We start from the raw sequence: 12,200 nt of genomic DNA on the forward strand, positions 1-12,200 counted from the left end.
ACCCCCCCAGTGCAGGTCTCTCCACTGCCCCACAGGTATTACTCATGATTCCCCCTGTCATACTTCACTTTGCAGTTTTCCCCATGCTCCCCCTGCTGCAAGCCCCCTCTCTCAGTGCATGACCAACAACACTTCGTATTTACTTCATGTTACAAAGGCAGCGTGGGGGAAGGGATTCCCTACCCCCCCAAGTCACATCCCGCCCCATTCTTGGGCAACAGTCCTGGGTAGCATCTACCCCTGGGGCGGCAGGGTGGGTTAACTCTAGGGCAGGCTCAGCTCTGGGTTTGGTTCTGATGTTGACTGGGGAAAAATACTGTCTTTGAATCAAGTAAATATGGTATAGAGCACACAGGCTGGGAGCAGTCAGTTGGCACCACATCACTTGAAAACCAAGCTTCACATCATGTGGTGTTCTGCCTGGGCTGTTTCAGGAGAGTCCCCCAGTAATGAAGATCTGTAATGTGCGGTGCCCCATGGCAGATTTTGCCCTACAATCCCAGTCCAACTCAGCTTCTTATTCAGTGCAATATACATAGCACATAGGCCTGGGAGGTTGTCACGTGGCAGAATGTCACTAGAAAACCAAGCTTTGGGTTGGTTAGGGGCCTGAGCCCAATGCCCAGCTCAGCTCCTTATTCAGTGCAATGTACACAGCAGCCAGACTTAGGGGGGAGGTGTCAGGGGGCAAAATTCCACTCAAAAACTGAGTTTTGGGCTGGGCAGCACCCTGCCTGGGCTGATTCAGGAGAGTCCTTCCCCTATAATCCTGGCCCAACTCAGTTCCTTATTCAGTACCCAGTACTTCATAAGTGATTGTAACATAAAAGGTTTGGTGCTGATGTGACAAAGTTCCTGGCCTAGCTTGTCACCAGGCTCTGACCTCCTCACTCAACCATCTGGGGGTGGAGATGCAAATCTTACCTGGCACAACTTGATTTTATAGGTTCGTAGGGAGGCTGCACCAGGAAGCAGAGGTAGGTCCTTGTCTAAACTCAGGCCGTTCCAGGATGCTTTTAATCTGGCTGGGTCCCATGGCCTGGGGTCTACTGCATCAGGACCCTAAATTCTTAGGCTCCAGCTCCAGCTGCAGCTCAGCCCTCTGTGGGCTCTGGGCCACTCAACTCCTAGGTATGTCCCCTTTGTGGGTACAAGGTTTACACTCTCCAGTCTTTGCTGCCAGATACCCATTTCTCAGACATGCCACTATCCTCCCTTTTGAAATATATTTGGGCTATTGATTGCATGCAACACCCCAGGCCCCCGGCCCCTAGGAGTGCTTTAAGCTGGGTGTCTCTGCTGCATCCCAGTAGCCTCCAATCCTCCCCTTACAACCACCTCAGTCCTCCAGTTCAAACATAAATCAAAAGTATAAGCATCTGCTCCCAAACACCAGTACCCCTGTTGGGCTTAATTCTCCCCTAGGGTAACACAAATGCAAAAGGTTCAAAGTATTTATTTCATGTCACTCACAGTACAGGGTCTCTTCCACTCTTGTGTGGCACACAGTTCTTTCCTCCAGGCAGTCTGGACCAGCTCCTCCTTGGAATGCTGCCTCTAGTGGCTCCTACAGCCAGACTGCCTCTTCTGGCCTAATCCCTGGGTTTTTTAGCTTCTCCCTGGGTCACCTGACCCTCTACTTCTGCCCCAGGCCTACCAATCACTGCCTATACCTGTGGTAGGGGCCAACCTATTTAGGTTCCTTTTTATCATTAAGTCTGTTCAAAGGGGCTGGGCTGGCCAGCAGACCCTAGACTCCCTCCCGTATCTCAGTAATTGGGCAGGGGCCCTGTTACAGTGATATAATATACTTAATTTTTATAAAGAAATAAACATATTTAATGAAATATGGAATTCTTTACCATATCTTATTCATTGCTAACAAATTTTTAATTGTGGAAAGAGAAACTTTGAAATAGGAACCAGGAACCAACCAACCACTTCAGCCTCATCTTTGGGAGGATATAAAACACAAGTTTTTCAAGGGTTGTCAGAGGCTATATTGAGGAGAAGGAAGGAACTGAGTGAATTTATAGCATCTCTGAGGGAAGCTAATATAAAATACAGTTGAGGTATTCCTTTTAAATTTATTTTCGTGCATCAGGAATAATAGTAAAGAGAAAAAAGGAAGTCTAAAAATCTTTGAAAAGGAGAAAGAAGATGCCAAAGTAGAAGGCCAAGTAGACAGAGAAGTCACAAAACTGGGGGTATTCAAGAGTATTTAAGTGGGACTGAATACATAGTATGAGGGAGATAAGAAAAAATGGAAAGGGGAATATCACAAGGGTAAAAAATAAAAACAGCAATATTGGAAACCACAATTAGAAAAATGGGGAAGTAAGGATATATTCTAAGGTTAGAAACACAAGGTAAGCTGGTGGAGAAGGGGTATAAACATGGTGTAACCTGGGAAGAGACTGGGGGAAACCTGAAATATGGGTCTACACCTGTGGTATTCAATCTTCTCCCCTACAAGCCAGACGAGTGGTGTGGGGTTGGTCTGTGCACTGGGATTAGGCCCTGTGCTGTACCTACCTAGCCCTGTGTGCCAGGATTGGACCCTGGGGCTTCATGACATCCCTGCTTGCTAGGACTGCACTTCAGACCAGCCTGTGCACACGATGCAGTCAGTCTCACAGGACAAAAAAGCAGCACTGCTTTTAAAAACAAGCCCCAAACAAGCCCAACCCATTACAAGCCCAAAACAATTCCCCAACCCACTGGGGGGTTATGGGGAATTTTGGAGTGGCTATAGACCCCCCAAACCTCTTCCCCACCCAGCACTGCCCCTGCTGGCAGGGTGCACAGCAGGGTGAGGAGCTGCTTCAGGGCTGGGCTGGGATCTTGTGGCAGTGACAGTGTGGTTCAGAGTTGGGGCAGAGCTACAACCTGCAGCCCAGATGCCCCGGACAGGGACATACAGGCCACAGATTGTGGCTCTGCCCCAGCTCTGGACCACACTGTCACTGCCACAAGACCCCAGCCTGACTGAAGAGCAGCTCCATGCCCTGTCATGTGCCCTGCCAGAGACTGGCCCCAGCAGCACTGTGGAAACCCCAGCCCTGTGCTATCACAGCAGGGCTGCTGCTGAGGTCTCCATGGAAACCATGTGGGCAGGGGCTGCTGGGAAATGGAGTCCCACTGCTGGTTGGATCTGCCATTTTGCCCACCCTTGAACTATAACTTTTTAAAAGTCACCTATTACAAAAAAGCCTAAAATAAGCAACCTCCAAATAAACCAACCCCCAAAAACTGCAACCCACAACTCCCCGCAAAATTAAAGTGACTTTTTAGAAAAACAAACCCAGTTCTGCTTATAATAAGTGAACTTGGCGACCTTGGATCCAGTGTGTGTGACCATGCTATCTAGCCCACAGGGCTCCTCACAGATACAGAAATTTGGCAGTAAGGGAAGGCTGCTACCACTTCCCTGCTGCCAAATTCTTAGGCCTGTGGGGATCACCATAGGCCAGATGACCTGGTGAGAAGGCCTGAATCCATTTCCCTCTTCTCCCTGCACCCCTGCATTCCCTGCTGTATGCGATTTCCCTCTCCTCCCTACACTCCTTACCCAAAACAGTATCAGACAAACTATGATATAGTGCCATGACTCCCATAAGTTGAAAGTCAGGAACCTCCCAGGAAGGTGTTCACTACTCAGATGCGGAGAAGTTAAACATTCCCTTCCATCTAAAAGTTAGGGTGAATCTTCATGTTAGGCAAGGGGTAAAGGGTACGAAAATAAGAATTATTTGGGGATCCAAATGAAAGGGAAATTGGACTTGGTAAATTAGGAGGTGGGAGCAAGGGCTTTAGTAAATAAAGTTAATTTTAGGGAAGAATGTATACAAAATTACACGGGGGCCAAAATAATACTGCAGATATATTAAATAGACCAAACATAATTTAGAGATACTTTATTTCTAGTTTTCTTATAAAGAAGCGAAGGCTGTTTCATCTAGTGTGTGTGTGTGTCTGTGTATGTGCACACTATAACAGTTGCATGCCTGATTTACCTGCTCACTGTGGCGTGGGCAGCCGAGCTGCAGCCACGCCAGTTGGCCCCGCACCGACCAGGAGTGCTCTGCCAATTGGCCTGAAGTCCTAGGGCGATGGGCCAAAAGCATGCTGGAGAATGGCATGGGGGAGGCACTGGCTGGAACACTGGAAATGAGTCAGGTTGCTCTCTCCCCCACCAGAATGGTTGGGGAAGAGACATGCTCTCTCCATGGCTAGAGGGCATGAAGAAGAGCCAGACATTTCCCCCAAGACTGATAGGAGGCTGGCCATTCTCCATGTGGTGGAGGGGCAGCCAGGTGTCTTCCCCATGGTTGGGGTGCTCAAAAGTACCTCAGATGCTCACCCCACCATGGGCATGCCCAGAGATGGGGTGGAAAATCTTCCAGTACTTTGCTTTTCCATGGGAAATTTTCCATTTCTAAAAATTCATTGTTTCATAAAATTCGTTAGTAACAATGAATGGATCACAATACAATATTAGACAAGCTTGGCAGCTTCAAGGTTGTAATGAATGTTTCTCAGGTGATTATCCCTAGGAAGTGTGTGGGAGAGTACATATATGTTTTATTGATTTGTAAACAGGAGGGTAAATAAACTCACATAATAATTCAAACCAGAAATCAAGTTATGAATTCACTTAATTGGTGAATACAATGAAGAACAATATTGGCAAACTGCAAAGCGATTGCAAAGGTATTCAACAATCATCATGTTGCTAATCAGACTTTGAAGAAAGAGAACCAGGGGAAGGAAAGTGCACTTTTATTTCCAGGAGAAACTAGATGGGGCTTGGCTACAAAGTGTTTAAGTAGTTTGCTACACACAAAGAACTGTGTGCAGTGTGCTTCAATAGATGACACAGTATCCCAGATTATTCCTGTGAACATTCAGAAGCAGATATCTGACAATGATGTGTTTTGGGTTTGAGTTCATGGAGCATTCAATTTGCTAAATTAGCGAGGTGTAGGGAGTGCACAAGCACCTTGTGAGATTGGCCGTACACCCCCTGGAAGTGCCAGGCACAAAACCGGAAGTGCTGGCACAAGTGCACTTTTGGTTTTGCCACTGGTGGTTCTGGGTTATTGGCTGCTGGGGGACCCGTCCCTCCCAGGTCAGCGATCAGCTGCTGGGGGACCCCCCCGCATTGGTGATCTGGAGACCCCCCCAGACTCGGGAGGCACCAGTCACCTATGATTTGCTACTATCAGTTGAAGTGGCTATCAAGAAGCTTGACGGAGATATACCAAGGCTTTCAAATATTCCAGAGATATTCAGACAACTGAATGAAATCTAATTTTAGCTTTTGCCTTCTTCACCTCTATCCAAAAAAGTAGTAGTAAAATAAATGTTTACTAAGAGATCTGAGTTTTGCTTTCATCCAAGTTCATCTGGCAGCAAACCTTTTGGATCCTCAACACAGAGGACAACATTTATCAGAAGATGAATTATCTACTGCTCTCAATACAATTATGGAAGTAGCTAAGAATAACCCCAATATTGACAAAATAGCCAGGATGACAAACATTGCTGAGTACTGTGCAGAAGAAAAACTTTGGAGCAAAGACATTATTTGGCAGGCAGCAGAGAATATGTCTCCTCTCACATGGTGGAAGGGATACTGTAACACCTGACTGTTGACCAGGATTGCTCTAAGGATCCTAAGCATTCCACCAACAGCAGCTTCTTGTGAAGAACCGGACAGCTTTCAGCTCAATCAAGACAAAAAAAGAGGTATAGACTAACAAATGAACGTGACGCTAAGCTTGTTTCTATTTCTCAAAATCTCTTGCTTCTGGAGAATCAGTCAGAAGCACAATTAGTGATGAAGATGCAGTGCGATGATAAGTTGCCCTTGCCCATTGACTCACTGGTAAAACCATCCTTTAGCAAAAGAGAATGTGGTTCAAGTAGTCCTGAATCAGATTTGCTTCAATCTGATTCTGAAATGGAACTAATAAGTAGTTCAAGTGTTTGTTCAAGTGATAGTTCAAGTGAACTAATAAGTAGTTCAAGCCATGGGGGCAAGAGGGCGCAAAAGCCCCCACGGCTCACCAAAAGCATACGGGAATGTCTCCTAGCTAAAAGGGAGGCATACACCCAATGGAAGGGAAGGGCCATCACCAGGGAGGACTATACCTCGGTTGCTCGGGGCTGCAGGGGGGTGGTCAGGAAGGCAAAGGCAGAGATGGAACTGGGGCTAGCTACCCGGATCAATGACAAAAAAAATCCTTTTTTAAATACATAGGGGGCAAAAAGAAGGTACTGGGTAACATGGGGCCTTTGCAAGAAACACTAGGAAATCTGGTTGTCGCACCAGATGACAAGGCTAACCTATTTAACGAATTCTTTGCCTCCATTTTCTCGAGCAGATAACAGATCAGCCTGTCCGCTGGGACCCCCTCAGGCCCCGGGGGAGGCGCACCCAGGCCTAGGGTCAGTGAGGATCTAGTCAGGGAACTTCTGGAGGGACTGGACGTATTTAAATCAGCTGGTCTTGACGATCTCCACCCCAGAGTGCTGAAGGAATTAGCAGAGATCATTACGGGACCCCTGGCACTGCTTTACGAGCACTCGTGGTGCTCTGGTGTGGTGCCAGAGGACTGGAAAAGGGCCAATGTGGTTCCCATTTTCAAAAAAGGGAGGAAGGAGGACCCAGGAAACTATAGGCCAGTTAGTTTTACCTCGATCCTGGGTAAGCTTTTTGAGAGAATTATCCTGGTGCATGTCCGCGAGGGGCCAGCAGGGGAGGTTATGCTTAGGGGCAACCAACACGGGTTCATTAGAGGCAGGTCCTGTCAGACCAACCTGGTGGCCTTCTATGACCAGGTCACAAAATCCTCAGATGCAGGGGTAGCAGTGGATGGAGTCTTTCTGGACTTCAGGAAGGCCTTCGACACTGTCTCTCACCCCAATCGCATTAAAAAAGTAGGGGACTGTGGCACCGACACCTATACAGTCAAATGGGTCGCTAACTGGCTGGAGGGCTGCACCCAGAAAGTGGTGGTGTATCAGTCATTTTTGACCTGGAGGGATGTGGGCAGTGGGGTCCCCTAGGGCTCAGTCCTCAGACCCGCGCTGTTCAACATAATCAGTGACTTGGACGAGGGGGTAAAAAGCACCCTGTTCAAATTTGCTGACGACACTAAGATGTGGGGGGATGTGGGTAAGCTAGAAGGGAGGAATAGGCTGCAATTAGACCTAGACAGTGTGCGGGCCGGGAGCAGTCCGAGGCCCTTTTTACGCGCGGCGGGCTGTGGCCAGCAGCCCGGACACGCCGGGTCGGGGAAGGCAGGTGGCACGCTAGAATTAGGCACGGACGCTTAATGGTTGTTTAAGATTGTTTACTTACACCATAGATGGTCGTGGTGCAGGCTGGAAAACTTCCAGGAATACTTCGTTTAAGTCCCAGTTTAAGGACTCGGACAGAGCTCTGGATTCACTCACACGAAGTTTGCTAGGCTCTGTGGAACTTGTGTGCGCAGGGAAAGGGTACGTTGAGGATTGCACTCGGCGACGGGGAGAGGCTAGAGGCTGATCAGACCCCTATTGCCTTCTTGATATTCACGCTGGGTCCAATAGGCTCTGCAGCGCTTAGAGATCTTCACGAGACGTGAAGTCTCCTCCTCCTGATGTTCGTGGAGTCCTCCAACTTGGGCGGAAACCACTCAAGCCTCTTATACGGCTAGCAAGCCAATCGCTAGCCGCCAAGTAGGAATAATTTAGAACTGACCAATACTGGGACATGAATCTAAATACAAATGGTGGGAACTCCTTGCAACGTGCATTTCTGTGCTGCAACGAAGAAATGCACCCTGCAAAGAAAGCTACAAACGGCGGGAAAATAATTTAGCAGCGCCGAAGCACACACAAACAAAAAATCACACCCTTGGGTTGTGACATCCCCCCTTGCTGAAGGCATAGCTAAATTATGCTACACGCTCGTCACTCGAGTAATCAAGAGCTCTTATCACGGGTCACTGAACAAAATGGGTAAACACAAAATTCACCAACATAAGAAGTTCGTCCTCAAGGGATCGAACCAAATAATAACCAACACAAATACATATACACATAATTAGATTCATAACAAAAAACTGCACGATCAGGGCTTCAGTGGGTGTCATGGCAAAGTCGCGTGTCAGGCCCTCACTTCTTCCGATGGTGTTATCCTTCTTGGGGCTTCTCTTCACCACGCACTCTGAATTCCGGATCTGTAAACAAAAACTCTCAAAAAATAAGTTAACGTATCTCAAAATATTTACAAAAATTCTTATGGAACTACACTATTAATTTCAAAACATATAATATAAGTGTTTGCTACTTTAATCTATCCTCTCTTGCACACTCAACTAGATGAAATCGTCGAGGAGCCGTTATCTAATTCTTCTAGGTAACAAAAACCTAACTCATAGGCCAGTTGCCATTGGCCTGCGTCCCCTAAAATCCGAAGTTGCCGCTTATTAAGTCCAGAACGCTGTAGGAGAAATCCAAACATGTATCGCTCCTCTGGTGTTCTCTGTGGCAATGATGGAAGGTCGGATTCGCGGTGTCTTGTGCCTTGAATCTCGGTCGGGTGTCGACGTTCCTGATCACCAGATAATCTTGGCTCCATCAGGATACGCAGTCGAGACAACTGATGAAGGAGGTTACTCACAGGCTGGTTAACCGTTGGGTTGAGCAGAATCCAGAGGATGACGATGTTCTTTCGCCCATAAACCTCAAGACAACTATCTATGCTGTGAACGGTCACTGGAACGGTTCCAGGATCTCGTAGATGACAGTGAGGCCATGGTCTTATTCGCTGGAGTGATGTCAGTCCCAGCGCACATGCTCTGGCGTTCCAGGCACAGTACGAGACTCCGATGATTGCTAGCATAAGATGTTCTGCGCCGGTATGTTCTGGCCGTCTGTCATGCCATACGTGGGCTTTCTGGCAGATCAGTCCTGCAACAAGCGCTGGCAGTGGAATAGGCCAGTGAACGTTAACTGCTACCATGTCGATGTCAGTGACATGTCCTCTACTCCACGAAGCTTGTCTGACCAAGAAGCTTGCTTCTTCCTGGTTCAGCAGGTCGGATCCAAGTTCCACGACCAGACGTCCCAACCACATAGCTAGAGTTTCTTCAGGTTGGCTTCTTGATTCTCTGCACAAGTCCTGTAGTTCAGTTCTGGTGCGAGCATAGTAGGCAGTAGCAACTCGGTTAGTTGTTGTTACAGGCTGAACTACTGCTGCAGGAGTCATTGCTGCTGTTATTGCTTCAGGCAGGAGGGGCGGATACACTCCTCCGCTCGATTCTCCCTTTCGTCGGCAAGAAGGCATGGTCGCCGAAAGCAACGCTGCATTGGTGGGCGGGGTCGCCAGAAACGATGCTGCGTCGGTGGGCGGAGTCGCTGACCGAACTCTCGTGGGTTCCTCCGAAGCTCCACCCTTCTCTTCCGGTTCTTCCACGCGGTCTCCCTCTTGCTCGGCGCCATCTTGTCATGGCGTTTCAGAATTCTCTTTCGCAGCCGCTTCTTTGACCGCTTGAACAGCCATACGCAGCTGGGCTTTCAAACTTAAATTATTATGCATTAGATCGGTTACAGTACGAAAAGTTGCAGTTAACACTCTCCCCTTGTCGTATTGTGGGGCCACCCTCTCATCTGCGGCGCATTCCTCCGTCTCCAGATCTTCGCGGAGCTCGGATGGAAGCTCACGACCCCTTAATCTAGACGCCAGCACAAAGCAGGCGAACCGGCCGATCGGCACCGGTTCTTCACTCTCCCGAGCACATCTTAGGCAACGGGCACACTCCCGGGTGAGGGTCGGGTTTACTTCGCCCTCCGGGTTGACTCTGGCGAGGGACACAGTGTTGAGGGGCCTGAACAGAACCCGCTCATCACCCATTATACACCCAAATGCCGTGGGGTGCAAATACACTTCCCTCTCTTTCTGGACTCCGTCTTTGGAAGCTCCCTCTTCTCCCTTCAGCGAAAGATGTCCACTGATAAATCTCTCACCCATTCTGCCTGCCTGGTGGTAAGCGATATGCGCCTCCAGTTCCATGAAGTTTTCTACTTGGCATTTTCCACTGCGCCAAGGGCAGTTCTTAACTAATTCTAGCTCCAGCGTGCTTTCCCCTGATCCCATCCTCGTCACCATGTGCGGGCCAGGAGCAGTCTGAGGCCCTTTTTTCGCGTGGTGGGCTGCGGCCAGCAGCCCGGACATGCCGGGTCGGGGAAGGCAAGTGGCACGCTAGAACTAGACACGGACGCTTAATGGTTGTTTAAGATTGTTTACTTACACCGTAGATGGTCGCGGTGCAGGCTGGAAAACTTCCAGGAATACTTCGCTTAAGTCCCAGTTTAAGGACTCGGACAAAGCTCTGGATTCACTCACACGAAGTTTGCTAGGCTCCGTGGAACTTGTGTGCGCAGGGAAAGGGTACGTCGAGGATTGCGCTCGGCGACGGGGAGAGGCTAGAGGCTGATCAGACCCCTATTGCCTTCTTGATATTCACGCTGGGTCCAATAGGCTCTGCAGCGCTTAGAGATCTTCATGAGACGTGAAGTCTCCTCCTCCTGATGTTTGTGGAGTCCTCCAACTTGGGCGGAAACCACTCAAGCCTCTTATACGGCTAGCAAGCCAATCGCTAGCCACCAAGTAGGAATAATTTAGAACTGACCAATACTGGGGCATGAATCTAAATACAAATGGCGGGAACTCCTTGCAACGTGCATTTCTGTGCTGCAACGAAGAAATGCACCCTGCAAAGAAAGCTACAAATGGCGGGAAAATAATTTAGCAGTGCCGAAGCACACACAAACAAAAAATCACACCCTTGGGTTGTGACAGACAGATTGCAGGGGTGGGCAGATGAGAACGTTTCAACACTGACAAGTGCAAGGTGCTGCACCAGGGGAGGAAGAACCAGCAGCATACCTACAGGCTGGGGAACTCCCTTCTCGTCAGTGCAGAGGCAGAAAGGGATCTTGGAATCATTATTGATGCCAAAATGAACATGGGCCGACAGTGTGGGGAAGTGGTCAGGAAGGCCAGCCACACTTGTCATGCATCCACAGATGCATCTCAAGCAGGTCCAAGGAGGTGATCCTCCACCTCTGTGCGGCACTGGTCAGGCCACAGTTGGAGTACTGCATCCAGTTCTGGGTGCTGCACTTCAGGAGGGATGTGGACAGCACTGAAAGGGTCCAGAGGAGGGCCACCTGCATGATCAGGGGGAAGCAGGGCAGGCCGTACGAGGAAAGGCTCAGGGACCTGAACCTGTTCAGCCTCCACAAGAGAAGGCTGAAAGGGGGATCTAGTGGCCTGTTACAAACTAGTCAGAGGGGAGCAGCAGGAATTGGGGGAGTCCCTGTTCCCCCAAGCAGTACCAGGAGTGACTAGAAATAACAGTCACAAGCTGGCAGAGGGTAGATTCAGACTAGACATCAGGAGGCACTACTTCAATCTCAGGGCGGCTAGGATCTGGAACCAAACTTCCAAGAGAAGTGGTGCTGGCTCCTACCCTGGGGGTCTTTAAGAGGAGGTTAGACGAACACCTTGCTGGGGTCGTTTGACCCCAGTACTTTTTCCTGCCATGGCAGGGGGTCAGACTTGATGGTCTGCTCAAGTCCCTTCCGACCCTACCAACTATGAAACTATGATTCTACAGGTAGTGACAGTGAAACTGGAGGTGCCGCAGTGACTTCAGTGGAAGAGAGTTACGCTCTGTTGAAGTAGATGAGTGGACAACCATGATATAGTATGCAGAGTTCTTTGGGTGTGCTAAAATTAGTGTCAACAGTTTCAGTGCCTTCATTTTTTTTCCTTGAGTTTAAACAAACAATGTAAGGGAAGTACATGCTATTGTGTATTGTCTTTATATTATTACAAGTATTCCAATAAAAAATATTTTTTTGCCACATAAAGCTTTGAATTTGTTTGTGTGACCGCCTGGCCTCAAACAGCCATTCGCGTGCTGCCTTAGCGCAGATGGTCAGTGACAGACTTCCCAAAGTTTCTTGCAGACCCTGAGGTAGATGCTTATCACCAAGGGGGCCACCCCCAAACTCTCCTGCCACGACTTTGAATGTAACTTCAGTGGGGGAGTAACCTGCCAGGGGCTCCTCAGTGGTGGATAGTCTGCCAGACGGCCGTCCATGGAGCTCCACCTCCCCTACACCCCAGCCTCACGTCA

Source organism: Alligator mississippiensis, chromosome 9 (genome assembly GCF_030867095.1).
Source record: "Alligator mississippiensis isolate rAllMis1 chromosome 9, rAllMis1, whole genome shotgun sequence".
NCBI lineage: Eukaryota > Metazoa > Chordata > Crocodylia > Alligatoridae > Alligator > Alligator mississippiensis.